The sequence below is a fragment of the Pseudophryne corroboree genome, chromosome 9, assembly GCF_028390025.1.
Source record: "Pseudophryne corroboree isolate aPseCor3 chromosome 9, aPseCor3.hap2, whole genome shotgun sequence".
Taxonomy (NCBI): Eukaryota; Metazoa; Chordata; class Amphibia; order Anura; family Myobatrachidae; genus Pseudophryne; species Pseudophryne corroboree.
Genome location: NC_086452.1, coordinates 151283240 through 151308878, shown reverse-complemented (window position 1 = coordinate 151308878; position 25639 = coordinate 151283240). Strand labels below are relative to the sequence as shown.

Sequence of the window (25639 nt, the reverse complement as noted above, 5' to 3'; positions counted from 1 at the left end):
TTCTACACATGGTCAGTAGAGATCCTGCACATCCGCAGATCTGAAAACATCAGACATGTAGGCACACCATCAGGTTGAAGTACAATTCTGAATCTGGCCCTGTGTTTGAGCAGGTTGGGTACAAAATTCCACCAGGCGGGATCCCAACACCCAGAATCCTGACACATCTTGATAAGTATTTTCTCCCTTTAATCCCTAACCCCCACCCCTCCCACAGCCTAACCCTAACCTCCCCCTCCCACAGCCTAACCCTAACCTCCCCCTCCCACAGCCTAACCATAACCCACCCCTCCTGTAGTCGAACCCTTATTTACCCCTCCAACAGCCTAACCATAATTTACCCCTCCCATAACCTAACCCTTACCTCTACCTCCCACAGCCTAACCCTAACCCACCTCTCCCATAGCTTAACCCTAACCCACCACTCCCGTAGCCTAACCCTAATTTACCCCACCCACAGCCTAACCCTAACCTCTACCTCCCACAGCCTAACCCTAACCCACCCCTCCCACAGTTTAATCCTAATCCACCCCTCCCTAGCATAACCGTAACCTCACCCTCCAGCAACCTAACTGTAACCCACCCCTCTCGCAGCCTAACTTTAACCCACCCCTCCCACAACCTAACCCTAACCCACTCCTCCCACAGCATAACCCTAACCCACACCTCCCACAGCCTAACCCTAACCGCCCACAACATAACCCTAACCTTCCCCTCCCACAGCCTAACCCTAATCCCAGCCCCTGTACTTAGCTGCGGGATCCGTTGGGATTCTGACCATTGGGATCTCACTGTCTGCCTTCCCATTGTCAGTATCAATCCCGACTGCTGTGATTTGACCACATCCTGTTTGAGGAACTGCCCCAAATTCCCAGCACTACTCATAGTATATCTGCAACATATGTTCTGTGTTCATCGAATTTCTGTTTAACTACACAGCCTTGAGAATTTCCTAAAACTGGTACATAGGAACATGTGCTATAGCTCATAGGAATCAATCAGATTATTTTTAGAACAAAAGCAAATTGAAGAGATATTAGATTTTTTGCTATGGTAGCAACCTGTAACCTGTGCACTAGTGCCCACAATTATGTTGTTGTTATTATTGATGCTTTGAATGTTATTATTGGTGCTCTTTATTTAATTTCTAAATGATATCAGAGTTAGTTATTACTCGCACTGTACTATACATCACTGTAATCTAGTATTAGACAGCTAGTCATCGTGGGAAGAATTATTTCTGGCACATACAAGTGATGACCAGTTGAAGTTGGAGAAATCTTGGGAGTAGGAGGAAGAGTTTAGGAAGTAGCGGTAAGGATTGACTAATCAGGATAAATCTTTGATTTTGAAAGATAAAGTCTGGGATATTACATGTATATATGACATTTCAGACATATATTGCCCCCCAAGCTAATTGCTCTCTACAAAAGCACACAGCATGAAACAAAGGCTATAATAGGAAATTATATGATGTAGTAACACAGGAATTCCTCTGTTTGAGAAAGCGGAGATCCTGGAATACCATTCCAAGTAATGATGGTGGCCAGTTGGATGGTGATGTATGTGTGTGTCTGGACACTAAGCAGAGTTTGGCTCCAACAGATGTCAGAAAAGTGCACTAAGAACAACTTAGTGCTATTATAGAGATAACAGGACCATACCAGCCAGAGATGGTACATGTATTGGAATGTGTGTTCTGCTGTCCCTGTTACTGAATGCTATGTAATGTAATCTATGCAATGTATATAAAGACGAAGTGAGGTGCGGTGAGGTCAATGGCTGGGGAGGCACTGGTTAGTATCAGAACCAGATTTACACACACACTACTATCAGAGCCAGATTTACACACACATATATGATTTGTCGGTGAGTTTTGAATATAAAAAGATTAGAATAATACAAAGATAATATTTATAAGTTATAGATATATATTTTTGTATTAATCTAATAATTTTTATAGTCAAAACTCTGGAGTGTACTGGAGTATAACGGATGTGGCTCTGCCTACCCTGACTGCATGTCGCTGATGAAGACACGTTCTCATGCCTGTAAAATGTTCTCTCAGAATATATATACTCTGTGGCAAGTCAGATTAATAATTACAGTTTGATAAAGACCTCAGTACATGATCTGAAATGAAGGCAACAACTTTAATACTTAAAGGAAGTACAAGGAACCTGACGGCTGTCTGACATAGACATTCATGCTGCTGGTGAGAAGAAATAGCCTTGTGTCTTGTATCAGGATTTATTATTTATAGAGTATATTGCATTTTTCTCTCATCAACTGTTTTAAGCTAATCTATGTAGAGAATTTCACTACAGAACTCCAGTAATAACTAAGTATCTCTCATAAAAGATAACTGCTTATCAAATGACTATTTTTATAAGTACTATTATATTGTGCGGTCTTGTTTTGACAATTATCTTTGTTCCATATTGCTAGTACTATGGATTTAAATAGAAATCAGGAAAAGGATATAGCTCACTTCTCTGCTCTTATCACTGCTTAGTAAATGTTCCCCATAATGATTTATCATGTACATTTTATGTATACTTGTTAAAAAGAGAAGTAAAATCAGGGAGAATTGGACAATTTAAACATGTGGGCACATAACCATTGGTGTTCTAAGCACAGACCATTATCTGACTGTAGTAGTCCTGTCACAAAGCAGAATATACAGTAGTGACTGATCTCAGATAAACTCACATTAGTTTCTTTTTGATCTTTAACTTATATGTCTTCATTTTACTTTGCTGATCCAAAAAGTTGTGTGTATATTATGTTATGTTTAACCTTCTTTTCATTTCTGCCTGCCCGGGTCTACTGTGGCAAATGCTACTGTACATTCTGCCCTAAGCGATCATAACACCAGCAAGAGCGAGTGATTAGAGTACTGATCATTTTGGAATGTTAAAAATGTTGTCAGACAGGGGCTCTGACTGTAATTGTAGATGAATCTGAGGTGGTTCATTATGAGCAACTTAAAATGAGGGAGGAAACTGCAATTTACCAGACAAAAGAGTTTTCAGTTGTTTCAGCACGAATCTGAAGGCAGGCATGGTAGAAATGGTGGAAATGATAAAACGTCACATTGAAATCCATCTCTCTGTCATGTTACAACCACCACTTTTATTTAATTTTGACTTTTATGTTTGTCCTAAGTTAACATACTTCTGTGTTTGACCTTATTTATTTAATTTACCCATGAAATTACAGGGACATCAGAGGTGTATCCATTACCTGTAAACTTTTTGTATGTAAAGATGACTATTACGTTGACCATATTGCACCAGAATTGCGCTTTTCTGCAGAAGTGCAACTGGACTGTGCAACGTGTTTGTGCCGGTATAAATATAGGGACAAGATAATAATTCCAGGACAACAAAGATGGCGAAGAAGTCAAGTCTTTTTAATGTTGGGATATAGGTTCTTTGTCACCTCCAGTATAGCCCCTGCAAATGGGCTCTCTCCATCCTTTCTAACAATTGAAACAATCCTCTCCTGAAAAACAGATTCTTGTTTTTTACATAGTAAGAAGATCCCTTGACTCAGCCTACTCCTCCCATGGACTAGACTGGTGTAAATCCAAATATTCACTCAATCCATGCACTTTCCTGTTAATCATGCTCTAAATTAGACTTGTCCCAAAACAACATTGGTACTGTGGTCTTATGCATTTGTGGTTCATGATTTACACTTATTTCCAGTTACAGGATTATTACGAAACTAGAGGGTTTTATGTTATTACCTTAATTCTTTAAAATAGCAATTTTTAGTTTGCCGAACGTCATATTCAGAGGCGTAACTCTGGGAGGCAACGGAGTCGGCTGCCGCCGGGCTCCTGCTCTGTAGGGGGGAGACCTCTCCTCCTGTTCCGTGTGTTCAGCAACACCATTCAAGTTATTTGATAGCCGCTGCTATCTCTTCCTACCTGCACTTTACAAGTCACACTCTCTTTATTATGGTGTGTACACATGGTGAGATATTTTCTTACGATTTTGACTATGTAGTCAAAATAGTAAGAAAAGTTAGTGCAGATCGAAAGGTGAAAGTCACCTTGCGATCCCAATTTGATGCCGATGCACGGTCCCGTGCAAGCCTAGATAGACTATGCAGGCAAGTCAATTTTGACTATCTCTATAGAAGAGATAGTCAAAATTGACACTTAGCCAAAATCGCACATAAGTCAGTTTTGCAAGCACAGTCATTATGTGCTTGCGATGCCGACCTAGCCCCTGTCGCATAGTGAGAATCGGGCATAGCCCGAAACTCACCGTGTGTATGCACCTTTATAGATGCACATTTTACAAGTATCATACCCAGGATTAAAACCCACAACCTATTACTCTGGAAGCAGACACCTTACTGATGAACTATTTGCTCCATCAAGGAAGCGTGAGAATTCTAACTATATGAAGTTATTTCTCTGACAATTACATATAACTTCATATAGTTAGAATCTGCAGGCTTGCTAAGCAGGAGTAAATAGCTCCATCAGTATGGTGTCCGCTTCCAGTGTAATAGGACGTGGGATCTAATCCTGGGTATAACGCTTGTAAAATAATTGTTGCAGAAATAAGCAGCATTGTGAGTGACTAAGCAGATCTATGTAGTGTGTGGCTGCACACTACATGGATCTGCCTAGTTGCAATGGTTTTGAACTGACAATTCTAGTTTCATATAGTTAGAATCTGCAGGCTTGCTAAGCAGGAGCAAATAGCTCTGTCAGTAAGGTGTCTTCCTTCAGTGTAACAGGTCATGGGTTCTAATCCTGGGTATGACTGCTAAATAAGGTGTGATTTAAAATAAATGACAAAGAAATATATATAAGCTGTACATACACACATTTTATTTCAGAACACTCCATTTACACACACACACACACACACACACACACACACACACACACACACACACACACACACACTTATCTATATATGGCGAGGGTGGGGGGGGGGGGAGTACCAGTATTTATCTTGTCTCCGGGCATCTGGGACAGACTTATGCCACTGGTCATATTGTTCCTCTTCGTGATTTGATGTCCAGATTGACTGTCACCTACATCTTAAATAGAATCCACCCTGAATATTATTACTTATTTAAGTGTCCTATTTATGTGTACTTTTGTGCTTGCATAGTTGCCAACACGCCCCCTACTTTCCAAGGACAAAATGACTGGGTACACACTACGTGATATGTCATTCATACAGCAGACGAACGGCATATTACAAAGTGCTTCTGTTTGTGTGTACGGAAGATATGTCTGTGAACAGCGGCTTACCTCTCCAGCGCCCGGCAGTAACATGTTTGGGATCCCTTCACAGACATATGGCCGGCCCTGCTGATATTAGATAGATGCGCAGTTCGGTTCTCCAGAAATCTGAATCCATCCAAATTTTGTGGAACTGAAACAAAACACGGTCTGGATCCCCTGGGGAAATCCCATCTAAACCAAGTCCCAGTTCAAATCTTCCTGCAGTTCATAATTTCGTAATTCAGATTTTAAATCCGAATTTCGGGTTTTGTATTGCAAAAATTACATGATTTTTAGCTGTGCTTATCAATTTTTATCAATGATTATCAATTTTTTTAATCGATTTTAAGCCAAACCAAAATCCGAATCCAAACTAAAACACGCGAGGGTGGTTTTGCAAAAACAAAACACGAGGATGAAATTAGAACCAATACACTGGGATCAGCGCACATATCAGTACATCTGCCTAGGTGTGCGGTTCATCCACCGACCACAGGATAGGTCAGCCGCAGACACCATTGAATATGATGTCACAAGAGGGCGGGCATATTCATTATTATTGTTCTGCTGGCCAGACATATCAGGCAGACGTTTGGTAAGTGTATATGCATAGACATGCGCAGATGCCGACATGGGGGTGCCGCTCTGGACTTCCCCCCTTCGCCAGGTAACTGACTACCTTCTCCACCCCTTCTTCTGGGACATAAGACTGCTCACCTGTGCCGCCCAGGTAAGCAGTCTATGTCCTGGACAGGGGAGGGCAGAGTAGACCATAATGCAGAGGAGGGGGGAAGTCTGGAGTGGCACCCCCGTGTCGGCATCTGCGCATGCCTATGTGTATATGCATAAGATTGTGCATAAATCTTACCAATCATTACATCAGACTTTAAAGATATGTCCATAGAAAAAGTGGCATAACTATCATGGGTGCAGGGGGTGCTATCATGGGTGCAGCTGCTATGGGGCTCAAGCTGCTTCCAGGGCCCACTGCTCCCCCTGCACCCAATCATGGGCTTCCTCCAAGGCCTGCTGCTCCCCTTCACCCCTGCCCATGGTGAGAACGGGTGTGGATCTTTGGGTAGAGAGTAACTAGGTCTACAGTCATTAGGTCGACCACTATTGGACTAGGTCGATACCTGAAATAGGTCAACACGGTCATTAGGTTGACATGGAAAAGGTTGACATGCGTTATTTTTTTCAAATTTGGTGTCATTTTCTTCATAAAGTGACCGGGAACCCCAATTAGTACACAGTGTTCCCTCGCACTTCAGGCAAGGTTACTATTCACAATCGTAGTCCACATGGATTGTAAAGTATGAAAAGTTCAAAAAATTAAAAAGAAAAGTGAAAAACTCATGTCGACCTTTTCATGTGTTGACCTTTGCCATGTCGACCTAATAACCATCTCAACCAATAGTGGTCGACCTAATGAGTGTCAACCTACAGACCGGATACCATGAGACTTTCAAGATTTTGCTATAGGGATCACAAAGTTCTAGTTATGCCCCTGCATAGAAATGTTTATCCCTGAAAATGCCCCTCTACTTCAGTATTAATTACACAATAGATAAAGTTATACAATAATAAAACATAAACATTTCTGATTTCTCTGAATGTTAGATGCAGTCTATTCAATAGCTATTGAAAGGGAGTATTTATAATAAAATAAACTATCATATTCAATTTACACAACATTAAAGGAAATGTAGTGCTCCAAGCACTGGCGTGCGCAGCACATTTTATTAGGGGGTGCACCGTCGGAGGGGTGTGTCTAGCACCGCCTTATGGGCGTGATTAGCACCATCTATTGATGGTCAACGCATATAAAATATCCACCTTTGTACCAATCCTAATAAAGCAGATACATTGTCAGATGTTGTGGTGTGCACCAAACAAACACCCCTGATGGCACTCACTGCAATTACACTGCTCCTCCTCAGCCTGGTCTGGCTCCACCTCTCTTTCCCCTGCAAGCTGCAGCAGCTTACTTACAAGTCAGTCACTCACTGACACTGACAGTCACAGACTAGTTACTGCTGCTGCTGGAAAAACAAGTGACGTGTCAATGCTGCTGCCAACCGCCTGCCAGTATTGAATTTGTCTTCCTAAGAGGAACGCTGGCTGCATGCTGCTCCTCATCAGTGGCTGGCGTTAGCATAGCATAGAAGGAGAGAGGTGGGCGTGTGACGGGTGGGCGTGCGAGCAGCATGACATAATCACGTCACATCACGCTGTTTTTGTACATGGTGGTGGAGCTGGGAATTCGAAAGCCGGTGGCAGTGGCACCCTTGATTAACCCAGGCGTCCGGTCAGTAATGCAGTCCTGCAGGGTGCAGCGCAGAGGGGACAGTAATCAGCCTGCTCTGCAATCGCTGCATCAGCCATGTGAGATCGGGGTGCCAGACATTAGGGGGTGCCCGTGCGCACCAGGCACCCCCCCTGCGCACACCTATGGCTCCAAGGGGAAATGAGATAAGAGAGCAAGACTTCAGTGAATGCACTTTATCAGCAGTATTATGGCCCTCATTCCGAGTTGATCGCTCGCTAGCTGCTTTTGGCAGCAGTGCAATCGCTAGGCCGCCGCCCTCTGGGAGTGTATCTTAGCAGAAGTGCGAACGAAAGGATCGCAGCATTGCTACAAAAAAAGATTGTGCAGTTTCAGAGTAGCTCGAGACTTACTCCTACCTTGCGATCACCTCAGTCAGTTTAGTTCCTGTTTTGACGTTACAAACACGCCCTGCGTTCGGCCAGCCACTCCCCCGTTTCCCCAGGCATGCCTGCGTTTGTATCTGACACGCCTGCGTTTTTCAGCACACTCCTTGAAAACGGTCAGTTACCTCCCAGAAAAGCCCCTTTCCTGTCAATCACTCACCGATCAGCAGTGCGACTGAAAAGCGTCGCTAGACCTTGTGTGAAACTGCATCGGCTTTTGTGAAAGTACGTCGCGCGTGCGCAGAGTGCGCCATACGCATGCGCAGAAGTGCCGCTTTTTTGCCTGATTGCTGCGCTGCGAACAACGGCAGCTAGCGATCAACTCGGAATGACCCCCTATGTCTCTAGAAAATATTTTAAAATAGTGAAATTATGATGTTTGTAGCTGTTTTTCTGGAACTTTGGGGATGATGTATCAATCAGTGATAAGAGTAGAGAGCTGGACCAGTAGATAAGGTGTCCAAACAAACCCACTGTACCAAGACTTTCTAACTATAATTTTATAGAAAATGTTTGATAAATGTTACCTCACTACTGATTGGTTGCAATAGGTAACGTCTTCACTTGTCCACTTCTCTACTCTTTTCATCGCTGGATACATCAACCTATTTTTATCCAAAAGTCATATTTACTTTCTCTAATGAATACTAAGGGGCCCTACTCATTTGACGATGCGCCGCCGAGGTGCCCGACGGCCGAAACGGCCGACGAGCGACCCGGCGGCGGGGGGGGGGGCAGTGACGGAGGGAGTGAAGTTTCTTCACTCCCCCCGTCACGCGGCTGCATTGAAGTGCAGGCAAATATGGACGAGATCGTCCATATTGGCCTGCATGCACAGCCGACGGGAGACCAGCGATGAACGAGCGCGGGGCCGCGCATCGTTCATCGCTGGAGTCTCCACACTGAAAGATATGAACGAGTTCTCGTTCATTTATGAACGAGATCGTTCATATCTTTCAGAAAATCGGCCAGTGTGTAGGGCCTATAAGAAGTACTCTTGAGGGCTTGAAAATTATTTACATAATTAAACACAACATATCATGTAACACAGCTCGTTATCTCTGTCTGCACGATACATGACGCATAGAAACAACATGCTGTGAGACATATTTATATAATATTTATATCCCCAAAGCACAGGCTGCTGGCTGGATGGTGTTTCAGCTCAATAAACACTGAAGAAAGTTAGAAGGTTAACTCTGAGTTGGAGAAATTCCAAATATCTGCCTTAAGTGCAGCGCCTGAGAACTGAGCCACGAACCTCTGTGTAGTTTTGTCAGTCCTGAAGGTTTTATCTGTGTGGACACTTTGCCTTTCATTCTTCTGGATCTCTGTGATTGAATGGTTGAACAAATATCATTTACAGCAGAGGTTCTCAAACTCGGTCCTCGGGGGCACACACAGTGCATGTTTTGCAGGTCTCCTCACAGAATCGCAAGTGAAATAATTAGCTCCACCTGTGGACCTTTTAAAATGTGTCAGTGAGTAATTAATACACCTGTGCACCTGCTGGGTTACCTGCAAAACATGCACTGACCGAGTTTGAGAACCTCTGATTTACAGCTTGAAGGCAAATTAGGACCTGGGATTTAAAGTAGAGATGAGCGCCTGAAATTTTTCGGGTTTTGTGTTTTGGTTTTGGGTTCGGTTCCGCGGCCGTGTTTTGGGTTCGAACGCGTTTTGGCAAAACCTCACCGAATTATTTTTGTCGGATTCGGGTGTGTTTTGGATTCGGGTGTTTTTTTCCAAAAACACTAAAAAACAGCTTAAATCATAGAATTTGGGGGTCATTTTGATCCCAAAGTATTATTAACCTCAAAAACCATAATTTACACTCATTTTCAGTCTATTCTGAATACCTCACACCTCACAATATTATTTTTAGTCCTAAAATTTGCACCGAGGTCGCTGTGTGAGTAAGATAAGCGACCCTAGTGGCCGACACAAACACCGGGCCCATCTAGGAGTGGCACTGCAGTGTCACGCAGGATGTCCCTTCCAAAAAACCCTCCCCAAACAGCACATGACGCAAAGAAAAAAAGAGGCGCAATGAGGTAGCTGTGTGAGTAAGATTAGCGACCCTAGTGGCCGACACAAACACCGGGCCCATCTAGGAGTGGCACTGCAGTGTCACGCAGGATGGCCCTTCCAAAAAACCCTCCCCAAACAGCACATGACGCAAAGAAAAAAAGAGGCGCAATGAGGTAGCTGACTGTGTGAGTAAGATTAGCGACCCTAGTGGCCGACACAAACACCGGGCACATCTAGGAGTGGCACTGCAGTGTCACGCAGGATGTCCCTTCCAAAAAACCCTCCCCAAACAGCACATGACGCAAAGAAAAAAAGAGGCGCAATGAGGTAGCTGTGTGAGTAAGATTAGCGACCCTAGTGGCCGACACAAACACCGGGCACATCTAGGAGTGGCACTGCAGTGTCACGCAGGATGTCCCTTCCAAAAAACCCTCCCCAAACAGCACATGACGCAAAGAAAAAAAGAGGCGCAATGAGGTAGCTGTGTGAGTAAGATTAGCGACCCTAGTGGCCGACACAAACACCGGGCCCATCTAGGAGTGGCACTGCAGTGTCACGCAGGATGTCCCTTCCAAAAAACCCTCCCCAATCAGCACATGATGCAAAGAAAAAGAAAAGAAAAAAGAGGTGCAAGATGGAATTGTCCTTGGGCCCTCCCACCCACCCTTATGTTGTATAAACAAAACAGGACATGCACACTTTAACCAACCCATCATTTCAGTGACAGGGTCTGCCACACGACTGTGACTGATATGACGGGTTGGTTTGGACCCCCCCCAAAAAAGAAGCAATTAATCTCTCCTTGCACAAACTGGCTCTACAGAGGCAAGATGTCCACCTCATCTTCACCCTCCGATATATCACCGTGTACATCCCCCTCCTCACAGATTATCAATTCGTCCCCACTGGAATCCACCATCTCAGCTCCCTGTGTACTTTGTGGAGGCAATTGCTGCTGGTCAATGTCTCCGCGGAGGAATTGATTATAATTCATTTTAATGAACATCATCTTCTCCACATTTTCTGGATGTAACCTCGTACGCCGATTGCTGACAAGGTGAGCGGCGGCACTAAACACTCTTTCGGAGTACACACTTGTGGGAGGGCAACTTAGGTAGAATAAAGCCAGTTTGTGCAAGGGCCTCCAAATTGCCTCTTTTTCCTGCCAGTATAAGTACGGACTGTGTGACGTGCCTACTTGGATGCGGTCACTCATATAATCCTCCACCATTCTATCAATGTTGAGAGAATCATATGCAGTGACAGTAGACGACATGTCCGTAATCGTTGTCAGGTCCTTCAGTCCGGACCAGATGTCAGCATCAGCAGTCGCTCCAGACTGCCCTGCATCACCGCCAGCGGGTGGGCTCGGAATTCTGAGCCTTTTCCTCGCACCCCCAGTTGCGGGAGAATGTGAAGGAGGAGATGTTGACAGGTCGCGTTCCGCTTGACTTGACAATTTTGTCACCAGCAGGTCTTTCAACCCCAGCAGACCTGTGTCTGCCGGAAAGAGAGATCCAAGGTAGGCTTTAAATCTAGGATCGAGCACGGTGGCCAAAATGTAGTGCTCTGATTTCAACAGATTGACCACCCGTGAATCCTTGTTAAGCGAATTAAGGGCTGCATCCACAAGTCCCACATGCCTAGCGGAATCGCTCCGTGTTAGCTCCTTCTTCAATGCCTCCAGCTTCTTCTGCAAAAGCCTGATGAGGGGAATGACCTGACTCAGGCTGGCAGTGTCTGAACTGACTTCACGTGTGGCAAGTTCAAAGGGCATCAGAACCTTGCACAACGTTGAAATCATTCTCCACTGCACTTGAGACAGGTGCATTCCATCTCCTATATCGTGCTCAATTGTATAGGCTTGAATGGCCTTTTGCTGCTCCTCCAACCTCTGAAGCATATAGAGGGTTGAATTCCACCTCGTTACCACTTCTTGCTTCAGATGATGGCAGGGCAGGTTCAGTAGTTTTTGGTGGTGCTCCAGTCTTCTGTACGTGGTGCCTGTACGCCGAAAGTGTCCCGCAATTTTTCTGGCCACCGACAGCATCTCTTGCACGCCCCTGTCGTTTTTTAAAAAATTCTGCACCACCAAATTCAAGGTATGTGCAAAACATGGGACGTGCTGGAATTTGCCCATATTTAATGCACACACAATATTGCTGGCGTTGTCCGATGCCACAAATCCACAGGAGAGTCCAATTGGGGTAAGCCATTCCGCGATGATCTTCCTCAGTTGCCGTAAGAGGTTTTCAGCTGTGTGCGTATTCTGGAAAGCGGTGATACAAAGCGTAGCCTGCCTAGGAAAGAGTTGGCGTTTGCGAGATGCTGCTACTGGTGCCGCCGCTGCTGTTCTTGCGGCGGGAGTCCATACATCTACCCAGTGGGCTGTCACAGTCATATAGTCCTGACCCTGCCCTGCTCCACTTGTCCACATGTCCGTGGTTAAGTGGACATTGGGTACAACTGCATTTTTTAGGACACTGGTGAGTCTTTTTCTGACGTCCGTGTACATTCTCGGTATCGCCTGCCTAGAGAAGTGGAACCTAGATGGTATTTGGTAACGGGGGCACACTGCCTCAATAAATTGTCTAGTTCCCTGTGAACTAACGGCGGATACCGGATGCACGTCTAACACCAACATAGTTGTCAAGGACTCAGTTATCCGCTTTGCAGTAGGATGACTGCTGTGATATTTCATCTTCCTCGCAAAGGACTGTTGAACAGTCAATTGCTTACTGGAAGTAGTACAAGTGGGCTTACGACTTCCCCTCTGGGATGACCATCGACTCCCAGCGGCAACAACAGCAGCGCCAGCAGCAGTAGGCGTTACACGCAAGGATGCATCGGAGGAATCCCAGGCAGGAGAGGACTCGTCAGACTTGCCAGTGACATGGCCTGCAGGACTATTGGCATTCCTGGGGAAGGAGGAAATTGACACTGAGGGAGTTGGTGGGGTGGTTTGCGTGAGCTTGGTTACAAGAGGAAGGGATTTACTGGTCAGTGGACTGCTTCCGCTGTCACCCAAAGTTTTTGAACTTGTCACTGACTTATTATGAATGCGCTGCAGGTGACGTATAAGGGAGGATGTTCCGAGGTGGTTAACGTCCTTACCCCTACTTATTACAGCTTGACAAAGGGAACACACGGCTTGACACCTGTTGTCCGCATTTCTGGTGAAATACCTCCACACCGAAGAGCTGATTTTTTTGGTATTTTCACCTGGCATGTCAACGGCCATATTCCTCCCACGGACAACAGGTGTCTCCCCGGGTGCCTGACTTAAACAAACCACCTCACCATCAGAATCCTCCTGGTCAATTTCCTCCCCAGCGCCAGCAACACCCATATCCTCCTCATCCTGGTGTACTTCAACACTGACATCTTCAATCTGACTATCAGGAACTGGACTGCGGGTGCTCCTTCCAGCACTTGCAGGGGGCGTGCAAATGGTGGAAGGCGCATGCTCTTCACGTCCAGTGTTGGGAAGGTCAGGCATCGCAACCGACACAATTGGACTCTCCTTGTGGATTTGGGATTTCAAAGAACGCACAGTTCTTTGCGGTGCTTTTGCCAGCTTAAGTCTTTTCAGTTTTCTAGCGAGAGGCTGAGTGCTTCCATCCTCATGTGAAGCTGAACCACTAGCCATGAACATAGGCCAGGGCCTCAGCCGTTCCTTGCCACTCCGTGTGGTAAATGGCATATTGGCAAGTTTACGCTTCTCCTCCGACAATTTTATTTTAGGTTTTGGAGTCCTTTTTTTTCTGATATTTGGTGTTTTGGATTTGACATGCTCTGTACTATGACATTGGGCATCGGCCTTGGCAGACGACGTTGCTGGCATTTCATCGTCTCGGCCATGACTAGTGGCAGCAGCTTCAGCACGAGGTGGAAGTGGATCTTGATCTTTCCCTAATTTTGGAACCTCAACTTTTTTGTTCTCCATATTTTATAGGCAGAACTAAAAGGCACCTCAGGTAAACAATGGAGATGGATGGATTGGATACTAGTATACAATTATGGACGGACTGCCACGGTTAGGTGGTATAAAAAAACCACGGTTAGGTGGTATATAATACAATTATGGATGGACGGACTGCCTGCCGAGTGCCGACACAGAGGTAGCCACAGCCGTGAACTACCGCACTGTACACTGGTTGATAAAGAGATAGTAGTATACTCGTAACAACTAGTATGACGACGGTATAAAGAATGAAAAAAAAAACCACGGTTAGGTGGTATATAATACAATTATGGTTGGACGGACTGCCTGCCGAGTGCCGACACAGAGGTAGCCACAGCCGTGAACTACCGCACTGTACACTGGTTGATAAAGAGATAGTAGTATACTCTTAACAACTAGTATGACGACGGTATAAAGAATGAAAAAAAAACCACGGTTAGGTGGTATATATTATAATACAATTATGGTTGGACGGACTGCCTGCCGAGTGCCGACACAGAGGTAGCCACAGCCGTGAACTACCGCACTGTACACTGGTTGATAAAGAGATAGTAGTATACTCGTAACAACTAGTATGACGACGGTATAAAGAATGAAAAAAAAACCACGGTTAGGTGGTATATATTATAATACAATTAAGGATGGACGGACTGCCTGCCGAGTGCCGACACAGAGGTAGCCACAGCCGTGAACTACCGCACTGTACACTGGTTGATAAAGAGATAGTAGTATACTCGTAACAACTAGTATGACGACGGTATAAAGAATGAAAAAAAAACCACGGTTAGGTGGTATATATTATAATACAATTATGGTTGGACGGACTGCCTGCCGAGTGCCGACACAGAGGTAGCCACAGCCGTGAACTACCGCACTGTACACTGGTTGATAAAGAGATAGTAGTATACTCGTAACAACTAGTATGACGACGGTATAAAGAATGAAAAAAAAACCACGGTTAGGTGGTATATAATACAATTATGGTTGGACGGACTGCCTGCCGAGTGCCGACACAGAGGTAGCCACAGCCGTGAACTACCGCACTGTACACTGGTTGATAAAGAGATAGTAGTATACTCGTAACAACTAGTATGACGACGGTATAAAGAATGAAAAAAAAACCACGGTTAGGTGGTATATATTATAATACAATTATGGTTGGACGGACTGCCTGCCGAGTGCCGACACAGAGGTAGCCACAGCCGTGAACTACCGCACTGTACACTGGTTGATAAAGAGATAGTAGTATACTCGTAACAACTAGTATGACGACGGTATAAAGAATGAAAAAAAAACCACGGTTAGGTGGTATATATTATAATACAATTATGGATGGACGGACTGCCTGCCGAGTGCCGACACAGAGGTAGCCACAGCCGTGAACTACCGCACTGTACACTGGTTGATAAAGAGATAGTAGTATACTCGTAACAACTAGTATGACGACGGTATAAAGAATGAAAAAAAAACCACGGTTAGGTGGTATATATTATAATACAATTATGGTTGGACGGACTGCCTGCCGAGTGCCGACACAGAGGTAGCCACAGCCGTGAACTACCGCACTGTACACTGGTTGATAAAGAGATAGTAGTATACTCGTAACAACTAGTATGACGACGGTATAAAGAATGAAAAAAAAAACACGGTTAGGTGGTATATATTATAATACAATTATGGTTGGACGGACTGCCTGCCGAGTGCCGACACAGAGGTAGCCACAGCCGTGAACTACCGCACTGTACACTGGTTGATAAAGAGATAGTAGTATACTCGTAACAACTAGTATGACGACGGTATAAAGAATGAAAAAAAAAACACGGTTAGGTGGTATATATTATAATACAATTATGGATGGACGGACTGCCTGCCGAGTGCCGACACAGAGGTAGCCACAGCCGTGAACTACCGCACTGTACTGTGTCTGCTGCTAATATAGACTGGTTGATAAAGAGATAGTATACAATACTACTAATATACTGGTGGTCAGGCACTGGTCACCACTAGTCACACTGGCAGTGGCACTCCTGCAGCAAAAGTGTGCACTGTTTAATTTTAATATAATATTATTTATCATGTACTCCTGGCTCCTGCTATAACAACCTGCAGTGCTCCCCAGTCTCCCCCACAATTATAAGCTTTATATACAATACATTGATGTGCAGCACACTGGGCTGAGCAGTGCACACAGACTGAGTCACTGTGTGACTGTGTATCGTTTTTTTCAGGCAGAGAACGGATATATTAAATAAAACAAACAACTGCACTGTCTCTGGTGGTCACTGGTCACTGTGGTCGTCAGTCACTAAACTCTGTCTGCACTCTCTTCTAAACTACAGTATCACAGCAATCTCTCTCTCTCTCTCTCTTCTAAATCTAATCTAAATGGAGAGGACGCCAGCCACGTCCTCTCCCTATCAATCTCAATGCACGTGTGAAAATGGCGGCGACGCGCGGCTCCTTATATAGAATCCGAGTCTCGCGATAGAATCCGAGCCTCGCGAGAATCCGACAGCGTCATGATGACGTTCGGGCGCGCTCGGGTTAACCGAGCAAGGCGGGAAGATCCGAGTCGCTCGGACCCGTGAAAAAAAAAGTGAAGTTCGTGCGGGTTCGGATTCAAAGAAACCGAACCCGCTCATCTCTAATTTAAAGGTCAGATATTGGCAAAGATTAGTTTCAAAAGGGAAATCTACATGTTTGTTTTTAACTAAAAATATTTTAGGATGTCCCCAGAAAACCAAACATTTTTAGGGGGTACCTTTAAATATTAAGGATTGTCCAGATGCACCATGGAGGGAAGGCAGTAGTATATTTCTGTTATCTGTCACAGTCCCCCCATTTCTGACCACAAATGCAACACCCTTAGGTGTCTATGGCAGCTACTATGCAGACTGACTCACATTCCGAGTTTGGCCCTGATAGCTAACCCCATTCTCAGACAGTGTTATCCTTTAGGAGTTTATGGCTACTATACTGTAGGCTAAGGCTACTATATCCCTCCCCGACTGCCCCCGATGATGCATGCGTCGGCTGACAGCTTCGCATGCGCTGTGGGGGACCTGAACCAGGATTGTTCTTCTCAGATCCTGCCTCCTGGCAAGAGACATATGGGAAATTTGCCTGAAAATGTTAATTTTCGCAGTGCGAATTTAGGTGAAAAAACTGTGTCACAGCCTCATTTAAAATGCTGATTATGGATATATATGCCACTATGTGAACATCAAAAAGACCCTAGTTTGGTGTATTTATTGTCTAGTTTTATTTGTATTTAGGAAAAAATACTTTACAGTTTTATTTGATATTACAGTGAGTATTGTGTTGATCAGTGGTAGGAATTTCCAAAGAAATTACAATTAATTGCAAAATGTACTGTAAGTGAATATTTGGCATAGTTTCGTCCTTTTCATGTGGTATACGAGTTCTTAAGGAGTACCATTGAGAAGCACTAGAGAAGTTATTAAGCCTATAGATGGAATGGAAACGTCACCTAATGGAGGGAGACTGGAATCCTCAATTTCTTTTTTACTATGAATGTCCCTTGCAGGGGATACAGTAACAATACAGATCTTAAAATGGAAATTATTATCACACAGCCTATGCAGATGACAAGAGAATGTTCCTTAGGAGCAGAGAATGATTAACTTGCAGCACTGCAATAAAACCTACGTAGCTGTGAATGGAATCAGCATGTGGAATTCACACTGTAAAGAACATACTGTATGATAAAACTTAACTGACAAAAATTCAGATTAACCAACTCTATCATCAGAATATTTGTTTCCGTGGTTGTATTATTGGCATTGCTGTGAGTAAACATACTGCTTATTTTATTGATGTAGAAACATAGAATTTGACGCCATATAAGAACCACTTGGCCCTTTCTTTATCCTTTAGGTAACCTCAACCCTCTTTGATCCTTAATTCTTTAACATTCTTGTACATTAGTTGACGTATTGTTATTGGGGCAGACAGTGCTTTTCTATACTTGATGTTACTACCTGTCCTATTAAAGCAGACCTCCATACTCTCCCATCTTTCCCTTCTGTCTCTCACTTTCTTATCTCATATCATCTTCTTTCCTCTCAAATGCAGTACTGTGCCTTCAGATCAGTGACTCATATAGCACATGCCCCATACAAAGACCGTTTTCCTCATTTCTGGGAACGTTAGGCATACTCTACTATAGGGTGTAAGCAGGCAGAGGGTTTAATATAAAAACAGACTCTACGGGTATTTTACATTTTAATATGTAAAAACGTGTCCACAAATGTGGATTTATACTTTAATGTATTAATGTAGCAGAGGTGACAAAGGAAAGAGGACATTAAATATACAAATATTGACAGCCCATTGTACTTGCGGATGGCTTATGCAGCTTGTAACTTGTGCTGAGACACCTTTATAAGGGAAATGAGTCACTGTACTCTTCTGTTTGATAAAATGTGTGCCACCTTATTGTTTACATAGTAGGAAGGGCTCCTGTTCATTATTTGCCCACTTTATATATATTTGATTACTGATTACTATTGCAATAAAATAAATTAAGCTGTTTATATTATTTAAGTATATATTGGCTTACTTTGTTAATGTATAAACATCTGGGTTTAATCATTGTCCTTTTCACCTCTTTTGCTCTTCAGGATGGGGGTATGTATTAAGCCTTGCAGAGTGATAAAGTGGAGAGATATAAACTGCCAGCCAATCAGCTCCTAACTGCCATGTTATAGGCTGTGTTTGAAAAACAACAGTTAGGAGCTGATTGATTAGTAGTTATCTCTCTCCACTTTATCATTTTCCAAGACTAAGGGGGACATTTACTAAGCAGTGATAAGAGCGGAGAAGTGAGCCAGTGGAGAAGTTGCCCCATCAACCAATCAGCAGCTCTGTATAATTTTATAGTATGCAAATTATAGATGTTACTTCAGTGTGGATTGGTTGCCATGGGCAACTTCTCCACTGGCTCACTTCTCCGCTCAGTAAATGTCCCCCTTAGTACAGCTGCCCCTATATGCTTCCTGCATATGCTATTTCAAGCATAGTATTCAGTCCTATATAAAAATACCACATTTTCATATTCTGTGTTAAACTTGTTCTCACTCATCATGTTTTATTCCCGCCACAGGTAACTCGGTCAGCTGTAATGATGAAAGATGATGATGTGCAATATAGGATTGTATTATACACTGCCTCCCCACTGCTTCCCTTCCCTTTACGGCAGTGCTTATGAATACACTATTCATTAGCATGGATATCATTTTTACCAATCCTAGCTATCATTTAAACCAATTACAGCTCTGATATATATGGTCTGAAAAATTTGATGGGTAAATTATGAAGCTGCACAAACGTAGATGCCCTGTACATTTCCTGAGAAAATGTGTATACGCTCTATGCAGTGTCATCATATGGAATTATTGTACTTTGATAAAAATAAACTCTTGGAGCAAATGTACTTAAATTCATTCCTTTCTGTGCATTGAAAAACACCACACGCTGCCAGCTAATGTGAACACCGAACCACAGGATTTGCTATACCTTGAATTTAAGGGTGAAAACTCAAATCACTGACGATTTGTGATCATTTGAAAAACCCTAAATGTTTGCCACACTGCATGGTAAAACTGGATGGAGATCATTATCTTCCAGCCAGGGGCATAGCCGGATCTGTGAGGGCCCCAGAGCAGCTGCACTCCCCGCACCTTTTTCCAAATTCTATTAGAATTTAGGCACTTACAATTATTCAGCACTTACAATTTCCCATTAGGATATGTTTGGTGTGGGTCTCTCCAGTATTGGTAATGCCACCAATCCAATTATACTGATAACTGATGACAGCAATAAGACATGTAATGCGTTGTGTCAGGTCTATTCTATTTAGCAATATCTGTATACATAATAAAATCCTTAATATTCCTCCCTCTTCTGAAGCAGGGTACTAAAGATTTCTTTTTTAATGAAGACAAGTGTGAATCATTTTGAATTAGCAGCCACTATGTTCTAGAGGTTTTACTGATCACAAAACTTTCAGCTGTATAATTATTTACCCAAATCATTGAGATTTCCAGGTTATCAATTTTGTCTTTAGCTACAGGAATTTTATGCATAGATAATGCTATTTTAATGCTTTTAACCCGTTATTGGAATAACATCTTTGTAAGAATTATAATCTAATTTTTCGATATGTACATCCTCATCCACAAGATCGCGGCAGAGTCTGTGGACAGGTAAAAACTGTGAATAGGGTACACCCCTCTTTAGAGAGGCCATTTGAATGCTAGAGGCCTCCAAAAGAGTATTACATTCCACCTGACACAATGCACTTTCTTATAAAAAAAAAGCCTGGAGTGTACAAATGCTTGGGGTATACTACTTGTACTTGTTTAGAATTCTGAAATTCTTTTCCACATCCTCAAACGGGCTGTAGAAGAACTATACAGCATGCACTGACGTGTTCTAGTAGGTATATAATGTACTACATTCATTGAACTTGTGGCAAGTATGTTGGCAAATCAATGCAGCAATTCAAAGAACGCATGGCACAACATGGAAGTGCCATTCGTATGGCTTTGGAAGGTAAATCCATTGATCAGGCCATGGCCACATTTTAGAGATGTGAAACACACACTAGCACAACTTTAGTATAACATGATAGATTATGTTCCTGAGGATAGGGGGGACTGAGATAAAATCTGCTGCAGTGCGAGAGGCGATGGGTATCTTTAATCTTAAAACCATCCAGCCTAATGGGTTATATTAATATGTTTTGTTCAATAGCTTTATATGATAGTTTTGATAACGTGTTACTAAAATGTCTTCCCAGCTTGAGATATACTGATACACTGTTACAAACTTTGTAAACTGGATGAACTTTATTTATTACTGTTTCCATGGTGAAGGTACACACTAATCAAAGCCGGTGAATTAAGTCACGAAAAAGGCGCGGTCCACTGCTGATTACGTCATTGGAAATCCGGCAACAAGCGCGCTTTCACATGATTGGCACTGGTTGAATAACATTTTTTTTTTTTTTTTTTTAGAGTTTGTACTCCTGCTGACGGTTTTTAAATAAAACTGAAATGTACAAAATGTTTTGACAATATGTTTATCTAAATGACCGTAAGTGCCACTGCCACTGCTGCTTATCCATATTTAATATTTGATGGCACCAGGCAAATATAACTAATTAACAGATTTGGAGTGCCGGGCATACTAGTATACTATATTACATATATTTATATCTATCTATCTATCTATCTATCTATCTATCTATCTATCTATCTATCTATCTATCTATCTATATATATATATATATGTATATATATATATTTATTTATTTGTTCTCCATGTATGGCAGCTGAGACCACCAAAGGAAGAGCAGAGATGGCAGCAGCAATGACAGATGAAATCATTGGGTCACTGGGCCCAGCAGGAGCGCTGAGATGGTTTCAGTAAATGCCCCAAACCACCCTGTTCTTGGTGTGGTGACTCCCGCACTAACATGTAATTTCCCACATGTGGAACTGTGTAATATCAGTGGGAAGATGATGTGGGGTATAGAGCAGGAAGCTGATGTGAAGCTCAGCCATGACCAACTGCCACCACCAACTGCCGCCCGCATGCCACATGGGCCATTATAACGCCCCACTGCCTGCCAATATCACTGGCACTTCTTGAGTAGAAGCAGTTGCTGACGCTAGAGAAAAGGCCTCCAGAGAGAGAACAAGTCTGTACACCAGTGTTTTCAACTAGTGATTCACCAGCGCACAATCACATCTGTGCTTTTTCTTTTAGATTTGTTTTATTTTTGTATCTCCTTTATCCTTTATATCTGCACTAGGTCATCGGCTACAGTGAGCCGGAGGGAATTAGCCCAGCTACTTGGAAATTAAGTTAAATGTTTGTTTAGTAAATTAAAGCTAAGACCATTTTCTTCATTTTTTTAGCATCTGTCTCTTGAAGTGGGAGGGATTATGATAGGGGTCATTGGCAGTGTGCCTGTGTTACAGGGTGGTGCCCTCCATGCTGATTGTCAGTTACTGATCAGGAATAGATAAACATTTGGGACCTGCATCTATGCACTTATACTTTTGCAGCCCTTTTTTTTAGTTATAAATATCTTACGATAATATATAAATCATATTAATGCTGTAACTCATATTGTATACAATGTTTGATCTTTACTTGTTGCCTATGGCTATTTATTATATCTATAATATATGAAATATCTTTTCAGATGGACCAAACCAAAATATAACATGACTGAGATCAGGATGCCTCAGACCATCTTCAGGCGTACTTTCTGAAGGAGGGCCATCTTTAGGAGACTCAATAGCAGCAGGACCAACATCAGTAGGACCAACATCAGTAGGACCAACAGCAGCAGGACCATCTGCAGCAGGACCAACAGCAGCAGGACCATCCTCAGGAGTACCAATAACAGCAAGACCAACATAAGGAGGATCAACAAATGGACTAAAGGCACCGTCTTCCAACCTACAGGAGATGCACCTTTGAAGAAGGAGGAGCAGTAGAGTCCTGTGCCATCTGCATCTCACAGTTTGAGATTGGAAATGAAGTAACTTGTCATCTTGCCAGCATGCTTTCCACATACCATGCTTGACACAAAAGCTTGACATTAATACCATCTGCCCCCTGTGTCGCGCACAATGCTTTGATGTGAGCAAAGTTTCCCAGCATCATCTCTAGAGGGAATCAAAGAGATAAGTACCACCAAACATCCAGAGAAGAAAACCAAGTAAGTATGGTGATAGCATGATTGGGACTTTAATTTGATTGTTGTAACTATTGTGTTATAGTTATTAGTTTTATGGCTCTGTCATTGTTTTCTTGTTTGCCTTGTTTCCCCTTGTCTACCCTACTTGGGAACTAGTTAATCGCCGCTGTTGGCAGCGGAAGTCTTCAGGGATTTTGCCTTTTCCGTGAACTGATGGACTGAATTTGTCAAATTGAAATTCGGCTAATTGGCAATAATAATAATAATAATAATAATAATTTCTCAGTCCCTCAGCAGGTTTTTGGTTTCACCTCTCGCCGAGTTTTACTTGCGTTATTCTTGCTCTCCCCCAGCCCCCTTCCATCTCTCCCCCCTACTTTTTTTCTCTGCCCAACTCATTCCTGGTTGACCCTCATATGTGTTTATGTTGCTTCTAATTGGCACTAAAGCTTATCTTGATTCAGCTTTTTGGCATTCAATTAAACAAAATATATATTTTTGGCAGCTCCTCCATTTCATTAAGTATTAATTTCATATCAATATAATTATTATTTCTTTCTCTACCTCCTTATAGATGTTACATTTGATTCCCTTAAAGTGTGTATTGTCGGCCACTCATATGTTTTTTTTTGGCTGCTAAGTTCATGGCTTCCAATGGTGCTCGTTCCATTGGTCCTCTGGTCAGATTGTGTTTGGTGGATTTGTATAAGAGATATAATGTTGTGGACTTTGCAATATAAGCTTTTGAATGTTGCCAAGCATTATATTCTCAAGGTCTTGCTTATTCATATAGGTAGTAATGATCTTGGAAAGATGACTGGTTTGGATTGTGGAGCTCCATGGTGAATGATTTTGCTAGTATTTCATTAGCTTGGCCCTCTTATAAAATCATTTGGTCATTTATTGTGTCTAGACTTGTCTGGTGTAATGTGCATGATTACAATGCAATTGGCGAAGCCAGGAATAAGGTGAATACAGTGGTCACAAAATTTGTATTGGCCAAAGGTGGTAGTGTGGTTAGGCAGTCCAGGATTAATTTTTGTTATTTTTATCTGTATAATTCTGATGAGGTTATAAAACAGAGGAGGGGCGTTTGCTTTTTGTTGTTGTTGAACGTCAGGTCGCCTCTTTGGGTGTAAATTTCCGTGCGTTGTTTAGTTATTATAGTTTTTTGGCGCGCTCACCTTCCTTGACTTGTTAGTTTGCTAGACCACTCTATGTATTTGTGATACCCGCGTTTGGGGTATCCCTTCTGCTAGTTAAACCAGTTGCAGATGCACTGTGAGGATTAAAATCCTTTTTACACTGGTTGCAAAGCAACTATGGCAACCAGGAGAGGAATATGTATAGCACTAGGACCCTGGGCTTTCCATCAGGATCCCTGCAGAGCGGGAAGCTGGGAGCGCTCTGATTGGCCGTGTTGTGTGGGGAGAGAAGCAGGGAGGAGAACTGCAGCGAGCAGAGAGAGAGAGCAGCATGGCAGTGGAATAGGAGGCAGTGTGTCATGTGTGGGTGTGAAGAGCTGTACGCGGAGGTCTGGAGGCGCGCTGCGCTGGGAGAGTCTGGGCATCGAGAGACGGCTGTCATCCTGAAAAGCAGCAGTGAGAAGTGACCGGCAGGAGCTGGCAACAGCAGCAGATAATGCAGGTACTCTACTTCACCCCAGACAGCCCCCACATATGGGCACCCAGACCAACAGTGATCACCCTGACAGCTTGCAACATCACAGCCCCTTGGGACAGATCACAGCAGGACTCTATGTACAAGGAGAGGGACACGTGTGATTTATTTGGAGCTGCCTGCCATTGTACCAGAGAGAGCCTTAAGGGATAGGGTTGTGTGAAACCCTCTGCTTCCCCTTACCACTGCAATTGCAAGGAAAACACGAAGTGACACTTATCCCTAGACTGTTTGAGCTGCAGCACAATGTGTGTGCCAGAATTGGGTCATTTGCTCTGTGACCCACTGTATGTGAAATGACTTACTCCACAGCGCCCTCTATTTGAAGCATTGCTAGACTGTGAAATGACTTACTCCACAGCGCCCTCTATTTGAAGCATTGCTAGACTGTGAAATGACTTACTCCACAGCGCCCTCTATTTGAAGCATTGCTATACTGGGATATGACTTACTCCACAGCGCCCTCTATTGGAAACTGGTGCTATACATGGCAAGTAGCTGCTCCACGGCACCACCCGTTGGATTACAAATACTGTGCACAGTGCGAACTCATTCTACAGCACCCCCTGTAGGACAGTGATATAGCTGGAACATTTTGTCAGCAGCATAAACTGAACATATCCAATCTAGCGCCATCTAGTGACCCGTCAGTATAACGCATGCATACTCATGAAACAGCTGTATAAGACGTCTGAGTGTTGAAATTCTGAAATGCTCTTGTGTTAATGTTATGTTATATTTTTAGTATGTGACTAAAAGTATCGTGGCTTATTGAATTGCACTGAACTTTACTAAGAGGTGAATTTAGTCACATGGACCAGTGACTAACCCTGCCTATAATAAATCTTTGTTACTGTATCCCACCGTAGTGGTCCTTTCACCTTTAAAAGGGGGGGTGTTGACTATACTGGGGTATCCCCGTCCCTTCTGCCCAGGTCCTACGCAGCCTTCCCACGCAGATTCCGCCCGACGTCGCAACAAGCAAGAACCGAACGACCAGAGAGGCCGCAACTGGACAGGCGTGAGACTGCAGGTACGCTTAGCCACCTATCACATATTCCCCCTTTATGTTGCTGCTTGGCGGTGCACTGTACCGCAAATAATTCCTAGTGTACGCGAGTACACCTGACCAATAAAGCTGATTCAGATCTCCTCTTGCGGCTACATGGGGGTCACTGGATTGCAATGGGACATTTGCACATAGGGCCTAATTCAGAGTTGATCGCAGTAGCAAATTTGTTAGCAGTAAGGCAAA

General features: G+C 43.4%; 1 long non-coding RNA gene across 1 annotated transcript in view; it reads left to right on the top strand.

The window, feature by feature from the left end:
- LOC134957738 (uncharacterized) overlaps window positions 1–25242 on the top strand; it is a 141247-nt gene extending 116005 nt beyond the window's left edge. Inside the window, exon 2 of the long non-coding RNA XR_010186725.1 lies at window positions 22204–25242. This is a non-coding gene — a long non-coding RNA (uncharacterized LOC134957738). The remainder of the gene's footprint in view (window positions 1–22203) is intronic.
- Window positions 25243–25639: the final 397 nt, after the last annotated feature.